A 10,401-nucleotide genomic window follows, 5' to 3' on the forward strand; every position below is an offset into this window, starting at 1 on the left:
GCTTTTTTTTAGTAGAATTGGCGTCTCTCATCTTTCCTAGAGATAAACAGTGCAGATCAAAGGCAATCTCCGGTGTTCTCAGGGTTTGTGTTTAAACTGTGCTGATCTACACACCACTCCTTTCACTAGAGAGAACAGACGAGCCCTCAGATTAAAGGAGACAAGTCCACACTCAGCTCCCCAAAACAACAGGGACCTGAATCATGGCCAAGCCATCTTATGGAAAGACAGCGCGGCGAGGCCAGGCCAGGGGCATTCCCTCAGCTCCTTCATGACTTGTCCGCCGTGGCACTCTACCCCCCTTCCTGAGTCAGAAGGTTGTGGGTTCGAGTCCCACTCCAGAGACTTGAGCACAAAAAGCTAGTTTGACACTGCCAGTGCAGTGCTGAGGGAGTGCAGCACTGTCGCAGGTGCTGCCTTTCGGATGAGACGTTAAACCGAGGCCCCGTCTGCTCTCTCAGGTGGACGTAAAAGATCCCACGGCACTACTATTTTGAAGAAGAGCAGGGGAGTTATCCCCAGTGTCCTGGGGCCAATATTTATCCCTCAATCAACCTCACTAAAAAAAACAGATTATCTGGTCATTATCACATTGCTGTTTGTGGGAGCTTGCTGTGCGCAAATTGACCGCTGTGTTTCCTACATTACAACAGTGACTACACTTCAAAAAAAGTACTTCATTGGCTGTAAAGCGCTTTGAGACGTCCTGAAGTCATGAAAGGTGCTAGGGCTCAGGCTAGGGCACCAACGGTGGAGCGATGAAAATCGGGGATGCACAAGATGCCAGAATTGGAGGAGTGCAGATATCTCGGAGGGTTGTAGAGCTGGAGGAGATCTTTCTTTTCAGGGAAGGTAAAAAAAAAATCAGAGGACACGTAGACACCCTGGAGTGTTCTCAAACACCTTGTAGCGGGCAGCTCTGATCCCTCGTACAGAACCGAATGATCCCAGGATTGATCCCTGGTCAGTGCTGAGCTAGCCAACAGGGGAGGCGCTCATGGTTCAGGGAGGGTGGTAACGTTACCCAGAGCACCGGTTCCTGATCGCCATGCAGTGACTGCTGCTGCAGAGTGCCAGCGTTGGGTTGTGAGGCGGAGACAGGATTTGGTTCGGCGAGTGATGCCCCCTGTAGTCAAATAGCCCACCCACACTCACTGTCAAACGCTCACGCGGGAAAGAATGGCCACTTGCGTCCGGCACCAGAGGGCAACTGCCGACCTGCGGAGGCGAGGGAGTCGACGGGAGGAGGCTCATGTGGAGCATAAACATGAGTTGGCCCGAATGGTCGGTTTCTGTGCCGTACATTCTATGTAAAAAAAAAGAGAGGGGCAAATAAAGAGTCAGTGCTTAGCTCAAGAGGACTGTAAGGAGCCGAGGCTGTCACTGGCTGGGTAACGACGGATATGATAAAAAGGGAGGAACTAGTACAGAGATAGGGGTGAAATTTCTTGAACACAAACAACCTACTTTGAAAGCTTTCTCCAACCGCTGCCATGTTAAACACTAGACTGGCAGTCTCTGCTGCCGCCGGGGATGTTTCCCTACACTGATAAACTGTGGGGGGCCTGTGTTAACAGCACACATTAATCCAGAGAGTTTTGTGGTCTTGTCGTTTGAACTGAGCGTTTTGGTTAATCATCGGACAGCGGCACATCTCCACATCTGTTCTCCCACGGAGATCACTGTTTATACAGTGATAAATCACCAACAGACACACGCAGGAAACAAAGGGGAGGTTAAAGCAAAGGTTACTCTCAGCAGAAAGACGAAACAAAGTACTTAACCTCCACCTGTCATTCACTGCAACACATGCTGATTTAAAAGATCTCCTGCACGTTAGCGGATTATTACCTCCCTCTGATGGGACTGTGCTGAACCATCGGAGGGATGGCAACGGTGCGGGTTGGGTGGAGGCCTGTGGCAGATTCTCAGCTGCCATCAGTGATGGAGCCCGTCAGTGAGGCCCTGCCCGTCTCTGCTCCTTCACCCTGGCTTTCCTTCATTTTGTAAAATTCATTCTCAGGGTGTGGGCATCACTGGCAAGGCCGGCATTTAGTGTCCATCCTCTAGTTGCCCTGAGTTTGATACAACGGATTGGCCTTGCTAGGAAATAGAAAGAAGGAAAGACTTGCATTTATATAGCGCCTTTTATGACCTCAGGGCGTCCCAAAGCGCTTTACAGCCAATGAAGTACTTTTGAAATATAGTCACTGTTGTAATGTGGGAAACACGGCAGCCAATTTGCACACAGCAAGCTCCCACAAACAGCAATGTGAAAATGACCAGAGAATCTGTTATTGTGATGTTGGTTGAGGGATAAATATTGGCCGCAGGACACCGGGGAGAACTCCCCTGCTCTTCTTTGAATGGGATCTTTTGCAAACACCTGAGAGAGCAGACGGGGCCTTGGTTTTAACGTCTCATCCGAAAGACGGCACCTCCGACAGTGGAGTGGGACTTGAACCCACAACCTTTCTGACGCAGAGGTGCGAGTGCCTCCAACTGAGCCACGGCGGACACTTCAGAGGGCTGCTAAGGGTTAACCACGTTGGTGTGGGACTGGAGTCACCTATAGGCCCAGACCAGGTAAGGACGGCAGGTTGTTACGACAATCCAACAGCTTCACGGCCGCTCTTGGCAGCAACATCGAGAGCCAGCGCAGGGATTCGGGATCCACAGAGATCATTTCATAGAATCTTACAGCACAGGAGGAGGCCATTCGGCCCGCCGTGCCTGTGCCGGCTCTTTGAAGGAGCTCTCCAATTAGTCCCGCTCCCCCTCGCTCTTTCCCCTTTTTTCCTTTTCAAGTATTTATCCAAGGACGCGACTGCTGCCAACGAACCGGAAGCTGTGTAGAGGCGTTCTGCGCACGCGCGCTTTCAGTTCGTTATGGGAGCGGGCTCGTTAAAAAAAAAGCCGGGAAGGGAGCGGGCCCGTTTTTAAAAAAGCAAAACCATCATGCTGCCGGTCCTTGGAGCTTCCAGATTAATGTGCAGTATGCTTCAGCGCAGTTTCCGGTCATTGGCAGCGGTCACTCCGTATATCCAATTCCCCTTTTGAAAGTTACTGTTGAATCTGCTTCCACCGCCCTTTCAGGCAGCGCATTCCAGACCACAACAGCTCGCTGTGTAAAAAATAAAAATTCTCCTTATCTCCCCCGCTGGTGCTTTTGCCAATTATCTTCAATCTGTGTCCTCTGGTTTCCGACCCTCCTGCCACTGGAAACAGTTTCTCCATGTTCACTCTACCACAACCCTTCATAATTTTGAACACCTCTATTAAATCTCGCCTTAACCTTCTCTGCTCAAGAGAACCACACCTTGAGTATTGTGTGCAGTTTTGGTCACCTTACCTGAGGAAGGATGTTCTTGCCATGGAGGGAGTGCAGCGAAGATTCACCAGGCTGATACCTGGGATGGCAGGAATGACGTATGAGGAGAGATTGGGTCGATTAGGCTTATACTCGCTGGAGTTTAGAAGAATGAGAGGGGATCTCATTGAAACTTATAAAATTCTAACAGGACTAGACAGACTAGATGTAGGAAGGATGTTCCCGATGGCGGGGGAGTCCAGAACCAGGGGTCACAGTCTAAGGGTAAGGGGTAAGCCATTTAGGACTGAGATGAGGAGGAATTTCTTCACCCAGAGAGTGGTGAACCTGTGGAATTCTCTACCACAGAAGGCAGTTGAGGCCAATTCATTAAATATATTCAAGAAGGAGTTAGATATATTTCTTAAGGCTAAAGGGATCAAGGGATATGGGGAGAAGGCAGGGACAGGGTACTGAATTTGGATGATCAGCCATGATCTCATTGAATGGCGGAGCAGGCTCGAGGGGCCGAATGGCCTACTCCTGCTCCTATCTTCTATGTTTCTATGTAACAATCCCAGCTTCTCCAGTCTCTCCCCATAACTGAAGTCCCTCATCCCTGGTACCATTCTGCAAAATCTCCTCTGCCCCCCTCTCCAGGGCATTCCAAGGATCATGGGCGCTGCACGTGGACCTTTCACCTCATTTGAATCCAGTCTAAGTCCCGGTGACGGTTTCCCCTCCCCACTGGTTGTAAGGATCCAATTTGAGATGAGTTTGCCCAGCTTCAAACTATTTCTCAGTCGGTGCGGACCCTCAACAGAAAACTAACCGCAAGGCCGTACACCTTGGCAGTCAGAGAGACTACAGGATGACTGGCGCTATAAGGTACACCCTTCCGAGCTTGGCGAGGGTGTTTTTTTTATTCGCTTATGGGATGTGGGCATCGCTGGCAAAGCCGGCATTTATTGCCCATCCCTAGTTGCCCTTGAGAAGGTGGTGGTGAGCTGCCTTCTTGAACTGCTGCAACCCGTGTGGTGATGGTGCTCCCGCAGTGCTGTTAGGTTGGGAGTTCCAGGATTTTGACCCAGCGACGATCAATTCAGGATGGTGTGTGACTTGGAGGGGAAACATAGAAGATCGGAGCAGGAGTAGGCCATTCGGCCCCTCGAGCCTGCTCCACCATTCAATGAGATCATGGCTGATCATCCAAACTCAGTACCCTGTCCCTGCTTTCTCCCCATATCCCTTGATCCCTTTAGCCTTAAGAAATATATCCAACTCCTTTTTGAATATATTTAATGAATTAGCCTCAACTGCCTTCTGTGGTAGAGAATTCCACAGGTTCACCACTCTCTGGGTGAAGAAATTCCTCCTCATCTCTGTCCTAAATGGCTTACCCCTTATCCTTAGACTGTGACCCCTGGTACTGGACTCCCCGACCATCGGGAACATCCTTCCTGCATCAAGTCTGTCCAGTCCTGTCAGAATTTTATAAGTTTCAATGAGATCCCCTCTCATTCTTCTAAACTTAGAGGTGGTGGTGTTCCCATACGCCTGCTGCCCTTGTCCTTCTAGGCGGTAGAGGTCGCGAGTTTGGGAGGTGCTGCCGAAGAAGCCTTGGCGAGTTGCTGCAGTGCATCTTGTGGATGGTAAACACTGCAGCCACGGTGCACCATGTGATGCAGACACAGAGGGAAACCATTTTACTTCGCTGCACGGACATCCTGCACTTCAGCAAACACGTATGAAATCTCCTCCAAAAATTCTAAAATACAACTAGGTTAGTTAAACTTGAACAAAGTGGTGTAATCCGAGCAGATACCGGGTACCCATATCATCAATGGTTTACTTTTCATACGGCACCGCTGGCTGATGTTCGGCTTCTATTCGTTCTTTATATGTTCCTTAAGCATCAATCCAGAAGACAGTGGGCCGAAGGTGACAGATCGCACCCTGCCGGGACACACGGACTCCTTCCTGTGCCGGCTGAGATACCCCTCCCCCTGCCCACCTCGGAGAAACCCCTGCAGGTCGAGCACTCTTGACCTGAGCCAGATCTTCAGGACTCAAGTGATCAGGAACAGGAAACCAGGCACATTTTCTCTTTAAACTTGAAAGAAAAGGCATTTCTAGAGCCTCTTTCACGATCTCAGTACGCCCCAAAGCGCTTTGAAGTGTGGTCACTGTTGTAATGTAGGAAAAGCGGCAGCCAATTTGCGCACAGCAAGCTCCCACAAACAGCAGTGCGATAATGACCAGATAATCTGTTCCGATGATGTTGATTGAGGGATAAATATTGGCCAGGACACCGGGGAGAACTCCCCTGCTCCTCCTCTTTTACATCTACCCGAGCGGGCAGACAGGGCCTCAGTTTAGCGTCTAATCCGAAAGACAGTGTAAACTTCTGTTTCTCTTTCCATTTATCTGGGGCTGATCAATAAACATTTACTCCGGCACAGAACCAGTCGTCTGCTGTGGAGACACAATTCATTTTTTGATCTGCTGGGTAGATTTGATGCGATTGCCATCGAGGGCGGAGTATGGCAGGAGCCTGGAAGCAACTGAAGTAACTTCTTCCAACTTTACACTGTTTGTATCGTTCTTAATCAAAACAATCAAATCAAATCAAACCGCAGTTCAAAAAATGAAATGTCTCCACAGCAGCTCAACCCAAGCCGAACTGCGTTCTGTGCTTGTGAATATTTGTAAAAGACTTACATTTCTATAGCGCCTTGCACGACCACCGGACGTCTCAAAGCGCTTTACAGCCAATGAAGTACTTTTTGAAGTGTAGTCACTGTTGTAATGTGGGAAATACGGCAGCCAATTTGCACACAGCAAGCTCCCACAAACAGCACTGTGATAATGACCAGATAATCTGCTTTTGTTGTGTTGGTTGAGGGATAAATATTGGGGATAACTCCCCTGCTCCTCTTCGAAATAGTGCCATGGGATCTTTTACATCCACCCGAGAGAGCAGACGGGGCCTTGGTTTAACGTCTCATCTGAAAGACGGCACCTCCGACAGTGCAGCGCTCCCTCAGCACTGCACTGGAGTGTCAGCCTAGATTTTGGTGCTCAAGTCTCTGGAGTGGGGACTTGAACCCACAACCTTCTGACTCAGAGGCGAGAGTGCTACCCACTGAGCCACAGCTGACACTTACATTTATATAGCGCCTCATTATTATCCCTCAACCAACATAAAAAAAGCACAGGTTTTACTGTTAGAGGTGGTGGTGTTCCCAAGGGCCTGCTGCCCTTGTCCTTCTAGGTGGTAGAGGTCGCGGGGTTTGGGAGGTGCTGCAGTGCATCTTGTAGATGGTACACACTGCAGCCACGATACGCCGGTGGTGGAGGGAGTGAATGTTTAAGGAATCGCAGGCACAGGCCCCCATTGCACTCGTTGAAGCATTCTTGAGAAGAACCCTTGAGAGCAAGGCAATGATTGCGATTGTACGCACAGCAGAACATCGGTAACATTGGCCTGAGGTGAGCAAACCTCAATAATGAAACCATTCAAACTCAAAACGCTCACCTTCCCGTGGTTCAGATTTAATCTGAAAGAGATGAGGGATGTTTTGGGAAAAATTGTGTAAACAGTTCTGACTGACTGCGTTACAAGCTTAAAAAAAATATATTCTTTTCAATTCCTGAGAATGAACGTCTGATGTAATCTGCATTAACTTCTGCTCCCACGGTCCAGATTCTCTTTATCTGAACTCCGATCACTCAACTTGGGCTTAATTGCATCAGGTAAAATGTGGAACTGGTTGATCGAGAGTTTAATCCAAATATTTTTTTTCGCCTGGAGCATGAAACGCCTGTCACATTAGCTGTTTTGTGCCATTGTGTTGCTTGTGAATCCCTTTCATTAAATGATTGAGAACAAGACAGTACATGCAGCCTGACCGGCTCAACAGAGTTGCAACCACAATCTATCTTTAGAAACAGAGGGCCTGTTCTTTTCTTTCCCAAGGGGAGTGTTGCTGTGCTCTGAACAAAAGGAGGATACAATTGCTGGGCAGTGGAACACATTCCCATTTCAGCACCTTTGTCAGCATCAAGCGCTCCCAGGTAAGGTATAGTATGGTTAGATGCAGAGTGAACATAGAAACAGGGTTAAGTAACGCCTCGATTTCAAAATTCTCATCCTTGTTTTCAAATCCCCCCCCATGGCCTCGCCCCTCCCTATCTCTGTAACCAGGGGTCACAGTCTAAGGATAAGGGGTAAGCCATTTAGGACAGATATGAGGAGGAATTTTTTCACCCAGAGAGTGGTGAACCTGTGGAATTCTCTACCAAAGAAGGCAGTAGAGGCCAATTCATTAAATGTATTCAAGACGGAGTTGGATATATTTCTTAAGGCTAAAGGGATCAAGGGGATGGAGAGAAGGCAGGAACAGGGTACTGAATTTGGATGATCAGCCATGATCTCATTGAATGGCGGAGCAGGCTCGAGGGGCCGAATGGCCTACTCCTGCTCCTATCTTCTCTGTTTCTATGTTACCTCATCCAGCCCTACAACCCCACTCCCAAATATCTGCTCTCTAATTCTGCCCTCTTGAGCATCCCAGATTATAATCACTCAACCATTGGTGGCTGTGCCTTCTGTTGCCTAGGCCCCAAGCTCTGGAATTCCCTTCCTAAACCGCTCCGCCTCTCTTTCCTCCTTTAAGACGCTCCTTAAAACCTACCTCTGCCCTAATTTCTCCTTATGTGGCTCGGTGTTAAATTTTTCGATCTTATAATACTCCTGTGAAGCACCTTGGGACGTTTTACTACGTTAAAGGCGCTATATAAATACAAGTTGTCATTGTTCTGCCATTCAATGAGATCATGGCTGATCTGTGACCTAACTCCATATACCTGCCTTTGCCCCATATCCCTTAATACTTTTGATTAACAAAAAATCAGATTTAAAATTAACAATTGATCAAGCATCAATTGCCCTTTGCAGACATCTACCACCCTTGGTAAAGCTCCTCCCACTGTCCAACACTATGTCTCAACCTAATATAATTGCAAAATATTGCGGATGCTGGAAATCTGAAACAGAAAATGCCACCCTCAGAGGTGCCCTCTCCCCCAGCCTGTACCAGTGTGACATCGTATGGCCCCTCAGTTTCATTACCAATTTAGTGCCAAATTAGGAGTAACTCTGTGCCCATGTCCATTCGGAGCTGGGGTTGGACTAGCCAAACTCATTTCACATAGGACCCTTACAGTCAGCAGATAGCGGAGACTTTGTCAGGTCAGGACCAAGGCTAAACCTGGGCCAAGGGCCGGTGTCGAAGCCGTTGCATCGCCCAGTCTTTTATTGTCCCTTCAGTTGGTCACATTGCAGATGTTATGACTGTAGGGTTGACAACTCTGGACATTCCTTGGAGGTCTGATCACACCCCTGGACCCCAATTTGCAAGTGTTATTGTATTTACCTTGTAAAGGGTGGGTCCTGTAATTGGGTGTCTTTTGCTCGTGGTTTCACGCTAGCAGTTGCCGTGCAGGGAGTTACGAGAACCAGGAGGATGCCCGTGAGAAGGCAAAGAAAGTACAGAGGCACGAACTATGGATGCAAAGTGCAAACTCCACTTTACTCCAGAGTTGCTAGCAGCAGCGCCCAAAAAATTAATCTTCCATTCCTGGAGACTCCCTGGCACTATTCAAAAAGCAGGGGAAGTTCTCAGTGTCCTGGCCAACATTTCTCTCTCAAACACCACCACCAAAAACAGAGTAAAGAAATTTGCATAGCGCCTTGCACAACCTCAGGACGTTCCAAAGCGCTTAACAGCCCTGCACTTACTCTTGTAGTGTGGTCACAGTTGTAATGTAGGAAACCCGGCAGCCAATTTGCACACAGCTAGCTCCCACAAACAGCAATGAGATCATGACCAGACACAATCCCTGCAATGCCCAGGTAGAGCAGGCGCTGCCAATCCCTTTCTCGGCTGCTTTCGGAAGGCGCTCAACAGAGGCCCGGAGCTCCCCCCACAAGGCAGAAGACAGAAACCAGAAGTGGAATCGCTCCTAGGGTCTATCAGGCCCACCACAGGCAGAGGTCTTGGAGCAAGACTCCACCTGCCCTCAAATACAGGCGTCAGCCTTGCCTCAGTGGTAGTACGCTTGCCTCAGTCAGATGGTCAGGGGTTGAAGCCCCACTCAACAACTACTTTAACTTATGTAGCACCTATAACTGAGTAAAATGGCCCAGGGCACTTCACAGGGAAATTCTAATTGTTATAGCAAAATTATTTCTTTTCAATGCCCAAAGTAGACACACCTCCCCTTAAAGGCATCCGGAAATAAAAATGACAAATCCTCAAATAATGTAAACAATGGGGAACAGGCCTTTGAAACAATTGTGTTGGCATGTTTCTCAATATATAATCGGGCCTTGTACTTTTTGCTGTGGATGCAAGGGTTCTATACATTGGATTAAGATATTCTTTGGCATGTGGTCCAGTAGTTAGGCATTGAATTTACCAACCAGGGTTCCTGAATGAAAAAGGTTACCACGCAGGTTTTCTCCTTTGAGCAATGCACTCACCTTGAGCAGTCCCCAGCCTGTTCAGCTGCTAAACGAGCACCAGCACAACAGGAGCTACAAAAATAAATGACTGCCTCACCCTCCACAGGAATTGCCATCTTGGCTTATTGGGCACTTCACACACAGTTGACCTTTAAGCCCTGGCTGCAGGAGACTTATATCTGAAAACAAGGTCGTGTTTTGTACACTGTTTGCTGGTGTGTCGACTTAACACATGGTTTGCCTGGTTCGCTGTTCAAGTTGCGGCATGTATTTATTTATTTAACCTATGGCCCATGTTCCAGCTCCATGTAGCTGCTCCACAGTCCATGCTGTGTGGCTGCTACTCATTATCCTTTTTTTATTTGGATATATTGACTTCTCTTTAAATGGAAAGGTTTTTGCCCTTAGTCGGAAGGTTGTGGGTTCAAATCCCACTCCGGAGACTTGAGCACAAAGCTAGGCTGACACTCCAGCGCTGCACTGTCGGAGGTGCCGTCTTTTGGATGAGACATTAAACCGAGGCCCTGCCTGCCCTCTCAGGTGGACGTAAAAGATCCCACAG

Source organism: Somniosus microcephalus, chromosome 13 (assembly GCF_052327205.1).
Source record: "Somniosus microcephalus isolate GS21.2 chromosome 13, FLI_Smic_1.0, whole genome shotgun sequence".
Lineage (NCBI taxonomy): Eukaryota > Metazoa > Chordata > Chondrichthyes > Squaliformes > Somniosidae > Somniosus > Somniosus microcephalus.